Source organism: Puntigrus tetrazona, unplaced genomic scaffold (genome assembly GCF_018831695.1).
Source record: "Puntigrus tetrazona isolate hp1 unplaced genomic scaffold, ASM1883169v1 S000000009, whole genome shotgun sequence".
Classification (NCBI taxonomy): Eukaryota; Metazoa; Chordata; class Actinopteri; order Cypriniformes; family Cyprinidae; genus Puntigrus; species Puntigrus tetrazona.
This window is the reverse complement of record NW_025047689.1, coordinates 96,536-109,472: the sequence shown is the minus strand read 5'-3', so window position 1 is coordinate 109,472 and position 12,937 is coordinate 96,536. Positions and strand designations below refer to the sequence as shown.

The following is a 12,937-nucleotide window of genomic DNA, read 5'->3' as shown; positions in this document are numbered from 1 at the left end:
ACAGCCTTCAGCAACACAAAAGCACACACTTCACCTGGATCTGGACGTGATGTCCGTCTCTTGCCTGTAGACAGTTCTCTAGGGAAGGTCAGCCTGCTTTTGGAGGTGACCCTGCGTGCTCCTCTGAAGGGGAAACAGCCGCACAGGATGCTGTAGAGCGTCACCCGACCGACCAAACATGTAGCCGGTCCTGCGTGATAACGGTGCTGCCTAAACCACTCAGGAGGGGCGTATTCAAGAGTGCCTGAGAGACACAACAAGACCACAAACGTCCGATCAAAATCTTCCCTTTGGTGTTCACAAACACATGACTGCAGTGAGATCAAAGCAACCTGCAAATTGTTGGTAGGCCGAGTCTTGCAGCAGATCTCCACAGCCAAGTCCAGCAGCTTGATGTCGTGGGACTCAGTGGAGATCAGAAGGTTCTCAGGTTTGACGTCCCGGTGCAGGACTCCGCGGCTCTCGCAGTGTTTCAGCGCCGTGATCAGCTGCAGCAGGACCTTTTTGGCCAGAGTCTCCTCCAGACATCCGTTCTCCTCGCAGAAACTCTGGAGATCTTGGCAAGGAACGGGACGCTCCAGGATCATGGTGTAGCGTCTGCGATGGTCAAACCACTCCAGCAGCTGCAGGACGTTTGGGCAGGCAGGAGCCGAATTGACCAGGGTCATCAACGCCACCTCCAGCGGCAGCAGACCCTGACCTTCCTGCAGAGACCAAAGATCCGTCACATCCAGAGCTGAATGCAGATTCACAACAGATTCACCTTCAACTCACCACGTTCAGCGTCTCAGGCGCCCTGCTTTTGCAAACGTACTTGATGGCAACCTGTGAACAGATAAACCACAGGAAATCACGCATTCACTGATATTGCCATTTCTAAAAGCTGTTTGAATGAAGCAGGGAAGGAAATGTCTTACTGGCAGTCTGTCGGACCTGCGTATCCCAGCATGCACCGAGCCGAATCCACCTCGGCCCAGCAATGGGCCCTTGGCATACGCTTCTGAAACGCACAAGAAATGTATAAACAGAACATTTTCTATTAATAACTGAGTCATGACATCTTTGATAATCCTGACCTCTGCGGGAGCGTTTGGCTGGTCTTGTGTTGGAGGTGGACGGCCCTTCATCCTCCCGGCCGCCGCTCTGCCGCTTCCTCTTCCTGTGAGGCTGATCTGTGGACACAGAAACAGCCAGGTCAGAAGGCAGAGGTGCGATGTATCCTGGTAGCTCTTGGCTCAGGGGCTGCTCTGGGTCACGATCACCAGAGCCTCGTCTCCCATCCTCCTGAGCAGCCGTCTGAGAGATACCAGCGCTCCTGGATCTGGAGCGGCCCGAGGCTGAAATATTACACACGTACAATACTTCATACTGTTTTATTAACAGTCAATAATCAAAACATATCAAAACATTAATCAAAACACACAGTTTATCTGTCACGTGGAACAAGATACACATCACTTAACTTAAATATAACAGGATGATCAAGCTGTCAAACAATGCACATACCAATAATAAATATCCTAAAATAATCTATTAAAAACATACCTCGTCTTTTCGTCTGAGTGAGCCATTGACGACCTCCTCCAAACTCCTCAAAAAAAGAAAATAGGGAGAAAGAAAGAAAATGAATAGAATAAAATGAAATACAATAACAATGCAAGACACAAGTGCAGAAATAAGTTCAGTTATAGAACAAATAACAGTTTAAAACTCTTCTCCAAGAAAATCCGCTGATCTCCGTCTGAAATAAAAGTCTTCTTCTCGGAATCCTCCGATGAGCTTCAGAAAGCAACAAGATCTGATCAGAAAATACTCAAATGTCTCCTCGTCTCACAACCAACAGATAGCGATGGGTTCGAGTGTTTATATATTCAGTCAGAACTCATAACACGCGTCGCTATAGCAACTAAGACGCGAATCACGCCGGCGCTTACGTCAGTTCCGCATCGCGCGTGCATGTCAGCACAAGTTGAATATTTATGCAATTATTCATTTCTATTTTAAATGTAATAATTATAATAGATTGTTTCACCTGAACACTTTAATTATTTAACTATTTTAAAAACAGCTTTTAATGAATATTAAGGGCGTTTAATTTGCAAGATTTCATTCAACAGTTCAATAAACGACGCTGATATTAAATGACTTACATTGTCTGACTGCAACGCTTTTTCATGATTTTGCTCTGTTTCCTCAAAGAAAATAGTTTTAAATGAGTTTTGTTTATGCATGAATGTGCGTTTTTAAACGAACGAGTCAATGATTCAGTTAGACACTCATTAAGAAAAGACTCCTGAATGAATCAGTCTTATGAACGAATCAATTCGTATGATTCTATGTTTTAGTTTCGATTGTAAAATACTCATTCTGGAACTAGTTATTTTAATATTTCTGTATTTATATATATATAGTCTTAGTTAGACTGTTTCTAATCTTTTCAGCCAAAATATATTAAAAAATTCTTAAATTAGAGGACTGTAAGTTTACTGACAAAGCTTTCAAGCAAAATCTCTCACTTAATTTTGACTCACTTTTTCCTAAAATGAAGCAATAATTTTTAAAAAACAGAAAAAATGTATGTAGGAAAAGCATATTTCACAGTGCAGCAACAAAAACAACATTGGTCATAAAATTGGGAAGGACTAAAAAAGAAGTCCAGATATTCTTGTCTGGTGACAATCTGTTAAATGAGCATAAATTGTATTATTATTTGGTAAGCTATTGTTTCTTTTAATATGGCGTGTAAGCTATTTTGTCTGTAAATGTCCCTATAGTGAAATTTGCTGATATGATCAAACCAGTGTGCATTAAAAAATAAATAAAATAAAGTGAGCTGCATTAAAACACAATGGAGCTCAACAAGAGTTTTCTGCTTGTAATTGTGGAAATTGCTTGATTTATTGACTTGTCTCTAAGGATCCTCGCTCTTATACTAAATACTAAACACAATGAAAATGAATTGACTTTGAAAGACACACACCTTGTTTATGTCTGTGTTGTGGTTTGTGATGGTGACCACCGAGACCTTTTGTACTCTGTCATCTAGTGGACATTTTATATTGTCATTTTTGCGGTTAATATTCATTTTAGTAGAGTTACGTAATGCATTGTTGGAAATTAACACGAATGAATATAGAGCTAATACATTTATCTGAAAGTATTTGCCATAAAACAACATATATGGACATTTGCATTTCATATTAAAATCAGTCTATGTAAAATGTACTACAGATTCACTCAGAAACTCCATTTGTTGTAATGACTTGTGGATGTAGCTTCGAAATAATTCTATTAAAACACATCAGGTATCTACATAGCCTATAGGATCATAAAAACAGGCCATTTCTAAATCATTAACATTACATTTTAAAATGACAAATATCATAAAATCATTAACAGGAACCTATAACACGCATATATTCTTTATTCTCCAATTTACTGAACAGGATACTCTATTTTAGTTGATCTCATTATTTTGTAACGGGTCTTTTATACTTGCGGGGAACAGGAAGTGTTTTTGTTGGTCTTTCTCGCTGCTGTTAAATGAATGGCTCTATAGACTAATAAAAAGAATTAGAACGTGTGACGCGAGCGTTCTTTGAGGCGCTTATGTCGTCACAGTAGATGTTTGAAAAGAATGTCGAAGATTAAACTTGTGCTGCTTCAGTCTCGCATCGGTATCACATCTGATCTGCTGGTGAGTCCACGATAAACTTATGTTTTTATATTGCTTTATTGACTTATTTTGCATATGAGTCATCTTAATCCTTAACGGTGTTTCGCGTGAACTGAATTAGAGCCAAATCACATTTATTAGTGTTGTGAATATCCCTTTATGAAACCCGAAGACGCAACATACATTAACTACTGCTATTTGCGATTTTAATACACATTTTTATTTCATTTTTCCCTTATTCAAAACTTTGTGGTGCTTCTTACATGGCTGAATAAATTCAAATGTAATATAGGTTGTGATAAAAATACATCTGCAGTAAGATGGAAACACAAATTAGGGCTTAGCTTCTTTCCATTAACATCAAACAGTAAACGCGCAAAAGTGTTTTGGGGTCATTATTTAAGAAAAATTATTTGAAAAGGTATTGCAGTACAAAAGCAAACGTCAAAAACCTGTTCTAGAATTATGTTATTACTATAGGTATATGTTGTAGAGTACAGGTGAGGTTTCTTGACTAGAGGTAAGTGTTGTATAATGCAGTTAAGTCCTGTAGAATACAGGTAAGGTTTGTAGAATACAGGTAAGGTTTGTAGAATAAAGGTAAGTGTTATAGAATACAGTTAGGTCCTGTAGAATACAGGTAATGTTTGTTGAATAAAGGTTAGTGTTGTACAGTACAGGTAAGTCTTATAGAGTACAGATAAGTTCTTTAGCATATGTAACAGGTAGTATAAATTAGTATTTGGGGCTTGTTCACTTTAAATGGTATGGGTCTAAAATGGTTCAAGTTTGCCATTGTAACGGTTCTGTTCAAATGGAAATATATTTGGTTTGGTTCGATATATATTTCATTCCATTCAGTAGTTTATCTAACACAGACGGCTCTTTCGGGAGTGTGTGTGTGAGCGTCGGGGAAAATAATGGTGTAGGTGCCGGTTTGATTTGGCAGCGATTGCCAAGTGAAAGCATCCATTTTTCTGGGAGCAATTGATTGGGTGTGGTAATATACCTTTGTGGGGGAGTATGAAAACTTCCTCATGCGACTCAGAGCCTGCTGAGGAAGTGTTGTGTTATTTTCCCCTGCTTTTTACAGGTATTACTGTGATATATGTGTAAACTCATCACTGTGTGTTTTTATAATGCATGCCAAGAGTATGAACCTTTATATTAGTAGTTGAAAGAGTGTGATATTCACTGCAATAGTGCTGCTTGCACTATTGGAGGCACATGGCCGTGGTGTGCAGCACATGGATGCAAGGTGATTTCCCTTCTCACAAATCTAGTGAGATGCACATATTTTGTGTTACATTCAGTTATACATTTGATAATTGTTATGAGTTGTATAAGAGATTATACAGTTATTACTTTAAGTTACTTTATTTTACTACAATTACAAACAATTACAAATGTATGGAACAGTTTGCATATAAAAATGGGTTTGTCTGTTTTATGCAAACACAGTATATCCATACCGTGACGGATTTGCTTTCATGATTGATTTGTGAAATGTAATGTGATTGTGTACGATATGAGTAAAAGTCTTCATCAAGAAACATCGTCGTAACACTCGTGGTTATTTTCCCCTGCTTTTTCCAGGGCGTTACACATACAGGTAAGGTTTGTTGACTAAAGATAAGTGTTGTAGAATACAGTTAAGTCCTGTAGAGCACAGGTAAGGTTTGTTAAATACAGGTAAGTGTTTTAGAGTACAAGTACAGTTATTGACTAAAGGTAAGTCCTGTAGAGCACAGGTAAGGTTTGTTAAATACAGGTGAGTGTTTTAGAGTACAGGTACAGTTTTTACAGTCCTGCAGTACAGTCCTGCATAATAAAGGTAATAAGGTAATAAGTTTTTTGACTAAAGGTAAGTAAGTCCTGTAAATTATAAGTAAGGTTAGTTGACTAAAGGTAAGTCCTGCAGAATACAGGTAAGGTTTGTTGAATGAAGGTAAGTGATTTAGAAAACAGGTAAGTCCTGTAGAATACAGGTAAGGTATGTTGACTAAAGGTAAGTGTTTTAGAGTACAGGTACAGTTTGTTAACTAAAGGTCAATCCTACAGAATAAAGGTAAGTCCTGTAAAATACAGGTAAGGTTTGTTGACTAAACGTAAGTCCTGTAGAATACAGTTAAGGTTTGTTGAATAAAGGTAAGTGTTGTAGAGTACAGGTACAGTTTGTTAACTAAAGGTCAGTCCTGCAGAATAAAGGTAAGTCCTGTAAAATACAGGTAAGGTTTGTTGACTAAAGGTAAGTCCTGTAGAATACAGCTAAGGTTTGGTAAAAACAGGTAAGTGTTTTAGAGTACAAGTACAGTTTGTTGACTAAAGGTAAGTCATGTAAAGTATAAGTAAGGTTTGTTGGTTAAAGGTAAGTCCTGCAGAATAATGGTAAGTCCTGTAGAATACAGGTAAGGTTTCTTAATTAAAGGTAAGTGTTTTAGAGCACAAGGAAGGTCTGTTGAGTAAAGGTAAGTCCTCTAGAATACAGGTAAGGTTTGCTGAATAAAGGTAAGTCCAGTAGAGCACAGGTAAGGTTTGTTGAATGAAGGTAAATGATTTAGAAAAAAAAGTAAGTTCTGTAGAATAAAGGTAAGGTTTGTAGACTAAAGGTAAGTCCTGCAGAATAAAGGTAAGTCCTGTAGAATACAGGTATGTTTCTTGAATAAAAGTAAGTGTTTTAGAGTACAAATTAGATCTGTTAACTAAAGGTAAGTCCTGTAAAGTATAAGTAAGGTTTGTTGGTTAAAGGTAAGTCCTGCAGAATAAAGGTAAGTCCTGTAGAATACAGGTATGGTTTCTTAATTAAAGGTAAGTGTTTTAGAGCACAAGGAAGGTCTGTTGAGTAAAGGTAAGTCCTCTAGAATACAGGTAAGGTTTGTTGAATAAAGGTAAGTCTTGCAGAATACAGGTAAGGTTTGTTAAATAAAGTGTTGTAGAATACAGTTAGGGTTTGTTGAGTGTTTTTGTAAGTGCATTTAAATGACTAAATGTAAATGTAGAGTGCAGGAAAGGTTTATTGACTAAAAGTATTTGTTTTAGAGTCCAGGTACATTTTGTTGATTTAAAGGTAAGTCCTGCAGAATACAGGCAAGGTTTGTTAATTAAAGGTAAGTACTGCAGAATACAGGTAAAGTTTGTTGAGTGAAGGTAACCGTTTTAGAGTACAGGTACAGTTTGTTGACTAAAGGTAAGTCCTGTAGAATACAGTTAAGGTTTGTTGAATAAAGGTAAGTGATTTAGAAAACAGGTAAGTCCTGAAGAATACAGGTAAGGTTTATTGACTAAAGGTAAGTGTTTTAGAGTACAGATTAGGTTTGTTGACTAAAGGTTAGTCCTGTAACATATAAGTAAGGTTTGTTGATTAAAGGTAAGTCCTACAGAATACAGGTAAGGTTTGTTGAATGAAGGAAAGTCCTGCAGAATACAGGTAAAGTTTGTTGAATAAAGGAAAGTGTTTTAGAGTACAGATACAGTTTGTTGACTAAAGGTAAGTCCTGTAGAGTACAGGTAAGGTTTGTTAAATGAAGGTAAGTGTTTTAAAGTACAAGTAAATTCTGTTGATTAAAGGAAAGCATTGTAAAATACAGATTAGGTCTGTTGACTAAAGGTGAGTCCTGTAAAAATAAGTAAGGTTAGTTGAGTAAAGGTAAGTAAGGTTTGGTGAATGAAGGTAAGTGATTTAGAAAACAGGTAAGTCCTGTAGAATACACATACAGTTTGTTGACTAAAGGTAAGTCCTGCAGAATACAGGTAAGGTTTATTGACTAAAGGTAAGTGTTTTAGAGTACAGATTAGGTCTGTTGACTAAAGGATAATCCTGTAACATATAGGTAAGGTTTGTTGATTAAAGGTAAGTCCTGCAGAATACAGGTAAGGTTTCTTGACTAAAGGTTAGTGTTTTAGAGTACAAGTAAGGTCTGTTGAGTAAAGATAAGTCCTCTAGAATACAGATTAGGTTTGTTGACTAAAGGTCAGTCCTGCAGAATAAAGGTAAGGTTTGTTGAATAAAAGTAAGTGTTTCAGAGTACAGATTAGGTTTGTTGACTAAAGGTCAGTCCTGTACAATACAGGTAAGGTTTGTTAAACACAGGTAAGCATTTTAGAGTACAGATTAGGTCTGTTGAGTAAAGGTAAGTGTTGTACAGTACAGGTAAGTCCTGTAGAATACAGGTAAGGTTTGTTGAATGAAGGTAAGACCTGTAAAATACGAGTAAGGTTTGTTGACTAAAGGTAAGTCCTGTAGAGTACATGTAAGGTTTGTTAAAAACAGGTAAGTGTTTTAGAGTACAGGTACAGTTTGTTGACTAAAGGTAAGTCCTGCGGAATAAAGGTAAGTCCTGTACAATACAGGTAAGGTTTGTTAAACACAGGTAAGCATTTTAGAGTACAGATTAGGTCTGTTGAGTAAAGGTAAGTGTTGTACAGTACAGGTAAGTCCTGTAGAATATAGGTAAGCTTTGTTGAATGAAGGTAAGTCCTGTAGAGTACAGGTAAGGTTTGTTAAATACAGGTAAGCGTTTTAGAGTACAGGTACGGTTTGTTGACTAAAGGTAAGTCCTGCAGAATACAGGTAAGGTTTGTTGAATAAAGGTAAGTGTTGTAGAGTACAGGTAATGTTTGTTGAGCACAAGTAAGTGTTTTAGAATGCAGGTAAGTTCTGTAGAGTGCAGGTAAAGTCCTGCAGTACTTATTGCAGTAAACAGTAACATGCCGAAAAATAATATTTAATGTGTCTAAAAGCAGTCTAAAGAGATAAAGACAGATAAAACACTGAAGTAAATGCATGTAAACACAAACGTAAATGTATCTTTATACACTATATTGAAAAAGTATTGGGGTTCCCCTTCCAATAAACAGGTTGAACTACTTTAATTTATTATTAATTTTTTTATTAAGTTTATTATTAAGTATGTATTTATTATTATAATATCCATGAGTAAAAATCGTAATGTTAAATCATACAATGATGTTCTAGGGAATTGTGGATAGAAATTTTGGACAGGACTCTAACATGACAATGCCTCTATGTATAAGGCAAGTTTATATAAGAGATGATTGGTTGAGTCAGTGTGGAGTCTAAAATGAACGTTACCAGTGTAAGACAAGTCTGATGTAACCTTAACTTAATGAAGTAAATAGAGCATGATCTAACATAATGTCAAATAACGCTGCTTCTGGTTATTTTAATGACCACAAGAACAATGTCAGAGCTGTAGCCCAAGGCTGATGATACACAGGGCAATTGAGAAGAGGTAACAGATCTTTATTTGGATCATTTAGATCAGTCGTGGGCTCCATGTATCATCAGTCTGCAAGCCTCATTGATTCAGGACAGGTCCAGCTCCAGTCTACAGCCATGATCCCGGTCCATATCAGTATCATTTTCCAGTAATAAAACCAACAACTCAAATAAACAATGTAAAAATATTTTGGAATAAAGAGTGATTTTTTTCACAAAACACAAGTCTTCAGTGTTGTTTTCACACTTGAGTTTATTCTGATTGAACTTTAGTATCTGTATCAAGTATCTGTTTAAAAATCAAATTTATATTATTTTACTTTTGAAGTCTAATCTAAAATTGAAACAATGAGGTCAATGTAATTGCAGTCTCATAGTTATGTTGGGCATATCCTACATTCACTCTTTGGTCTGCTATGTTATGCAAATAATGTCATATCATTTCAAACCTGCTGTTTTTATCTATTTGTATTTCATACACACTCAGACATAAAGGTACAAAAGCTGTCACTGGGCGGTACCTTTTTAAAAAATACACTTTTGTACCTATTAGGTCGTCACACATGTGGACTCTTTTGTTGTTGTTTTGTCTTCTCCCATGTGTTCAGAGTGACCTACTTTCTATTAATTGTCTAATTGTCTTCAGCTGTGTCTTGTTAATTTAGTCAGTTCCTGTGTGTATTTAAGTTCCAGTTTGCTTCTGTTTAATCGTCATTAATGTCTGTGGTCTTTTTGTTCTGCCTGCTTGCAACTATATTGCTATTTTGTTCTTTTGTAGATGATTAAAACTGTTTTAGTTTATTTTTCTCATTGAGTGCTCCTTCTCGCTAACCACACCGTGAGCGTGATCCAGTCTACTTCTGGAAATAGTTGAACGTGGACAAACTTAACCCATTTACAGCTGTATTTAGCTTTTTCCACTTCAGACCAATGAAAAGGCACCTTAATAACAGGTTACTGCAATCCAGAAATGCATTTTTGATTCTTTGTGTGATATTTTTAAATTCAGCTTTTGACTGCAATGCAGTGGACAATGGATCATTTTTTAAGATGTTGATTAAAATGTTATTTTCTTCTGCCACTAAAGCCACAAGAGCATTTTTACAATCAGTAGTGATAGACATAAAATGTCAATGAAGTTAGAAAAGGAAACAGGATTCAGAGATCTGTTGAAATCTGTTAATAAAGTAGACTGTGAGCTCATTCAAACTGTTCAGAAGTCTATAGCAGAGCTGGGTGATTTTCCATCAGTCCTGCAGTAGAATATGAATCTGATTATGAAATATGAATCTGTGACCACGAGATCCTGAACTACTCCTAATAAATAAATAACTGAAGAGTAGGAGAATAAAATTTGAATATCCTAGTTAGAAAGTGAAATAAATGATTGATAAATGTCTCAGAAAAGCAAGAACTTGGAAAAACCTTTACACTTGGAAATCTAACACTTTTCTTCAGGCAATGTCAAATCTAGTGAGTGTTATATAATTAGATTACATTACGTTAATAAGTATATTTCCTCCTTAGAACATCATATAAATAAATCTCTGAAGTTTGATTCAGTGAGTTTGTGTTGTTTGTGATGCTCTCGTCATCAGCTGCAGTATCTCTCAGCTGTATCAGTGCAGTCACTGTGACTCTGACTCACAGCTTTTTGTACGACTCTTTATCACTGTGTGAACACATCTTTACTGTTGATATAGTGTCTACTCATACAGTAATAATCTCCTGTATCTTCAGTCTGGACTCCACTGATGGTCAGAGAGAAATCACTTCCATAGCTTGATCCACTTCCACTGAATCTAGATGGAGTTCCTGAATAAAGGCTTCTTATGTAATAAATGAGGAGTTTAGGAGCTTCTCCAGGTTTCTGCTGATACCAAGACACACAGTTACTACAGCCAGAAATCGGCTGACTGGTTTTACAGCTGATCATAACAGTTTCTCCTTGTTTGATGGATTTTATTTCTGGATTCTGAGTCACTGTCACTTGTCCCCGGATCCCTGAAATAAGACATTCAGTGGTTATTGGACTGTTTCATAAGATGTGTGTAATGATATTTAGTGCAGTATTTAGTTAAATATTTACCCTGAATACAGAGAGTCAGAGTCCAGATGAGGATGAGGATGTTGTTCATTGTAGTAGTTGAGTCTTGTGTGATGATGAAGATTGTGTTGTGTTCTGCTCTCAGTCATGAAGTGTTAAACTCACAGCACTATAAACACTCTCATGTAAAGTGTCTCTATGTAAATGATCTTCAGAGGTCGGGGAGGCAGCAGAAAGAGTCTCTTGTTGTCTTTGGAGTAAACAGGAGGAGTTGAGCTGAAGTCAGGAGAAGATGGCACTTTAACTGCTGACTCATCAACTGAAGACGTCGTGGTTCAGGGTCGAAACGTTTGAGGAAGTTTGGACACCACCTGACGATCTTTCTCTGGCTGAAAGCTGGAGTCAAAAGACTGTGATGTTGTTAGCATACAGATCTAATAACAAACACTGATCTTCTACATTTTACCAATATATGATTGATGAGAATCAATTTTTGAATCATTGTGTGACAACATAATGTTTTAAACATTTAATCTTTAAAGGAACACGTTTTTGTGGATACTTCATTGGTTCTTGTGACACACACACACTCTCACACACACACACACACACACACACACACACTCTCACAGATTATATACTTTATTTGATTCCACATTACAAGGTAAATTCATTAGGAATCAAATCTTCTGAAAGTTCCAACACGTTTTTAAACAAGAAGCACACTGCCTTGAGTTTACCATTTCAAGGGTACAAAAAACATCGCATTTTCCAAATATACATGCTTCCTATGACAGCTGAAATAGAGCAGTACTTTGCTAGCTGTTTGGCCCTTGTTTTCCGTAACCCCCCAATACAAAGTCCACTAACAACCAGCCTGTGTACATGACCCAAACTGCCAAACACAAGCACAATAAGTCGGCTCTTGTAACCCAGGCTCTCAGTGGCAGATAGTAAAGGTTGATATTTCAGAATCTTTGTACAGTAAGAGTCCTCCATAAACAAATCAAATGCACATGACACTTCAAAATAAATGGCTGTTTTACTAGTTTGGGATATGTAAACAATGTCTGGTGTGTTGGGAATGCCTAAAAAGATGTTCGCAACTGAATTATACCAATGTGGCTGTACCATAGTGTGTTTGTACAACTGTCCATCAGTCCCACAGGGGATCTGGGCAGCAATAAGCTCAACAAGTCTGTCATGTCTTGCGATATACAGTCCTTTATATGCTGGGCAGCCATTCATGATGTGCGCTACTGACTCCAGATGTTGTAGAGGTTCATGCAAAATGCAGAAGGGGGAATGTATGGCGGGAAACCACAGAGAAAGATTGTATCTTGTGGGGAGAACCTGCAGGCGGGCTTTCACACAAAATATGAGGATCTCCTCATTCAGGGTGGTATTACTGTATATGGTGTGTGACACTGAGTGGTCTGCACAGGTCAATTTGGTCAGCTTTCCCTGAAGCTTTAAGTTAGACCAATACTCCATATTACGAGCTCTTTGGATGGACATGAGAGTCTGCCTTGATGTTTTTGATAAGAGGAAGTATGTGGTGTTGTTATAATCCAGTCTAGCTTCCACCGTAACCGATGCATCCTCCACCACTGCGTCCGAGACCTCTACAGGCTGAAGGCTGTGGATCCACTTTAGTTGCGTACCTGTTCTCCAGCATAAATTGTTTAAATCAGGCCAATCTGACGACACACCAAACCCCTGCGCCCTTCCATCCAGCTTTCCACTGCTCTTCCTTTTAAAGCCCAAGAAGCTGTCTTCCCCTCCGCATGCCTGTAGTACCTTCCTTCTTTTAAAGTCCAGTAGCAGAGATGCTCTCGCCAATCTCCTCACGCTGGTATCATCGCAGTTCAGCATGTTAGTAAGATGTGACTGACGTGAGGCTATATATTCCCACATGCAGTTTGGGACACCGAGCCCTCTATCCTGTCTCTTCTGGAAGATAAAGCACCTTGTA

At 37.5% G+C, this 12,937-nt stretch overlaps 1 pseudogene; it reads right to left on the bottom strand.

Annotated features, from left to right (window-relative positions):
- Positions 1-11,266, bottom strand: part of LOC122332334 — a 249,997-nt pseudogene extending 238,731 nt beyond the window's left edge.
- Between the last annotated feature and the right edge of the window lie 1,671 nt (positions 11,267-12,937).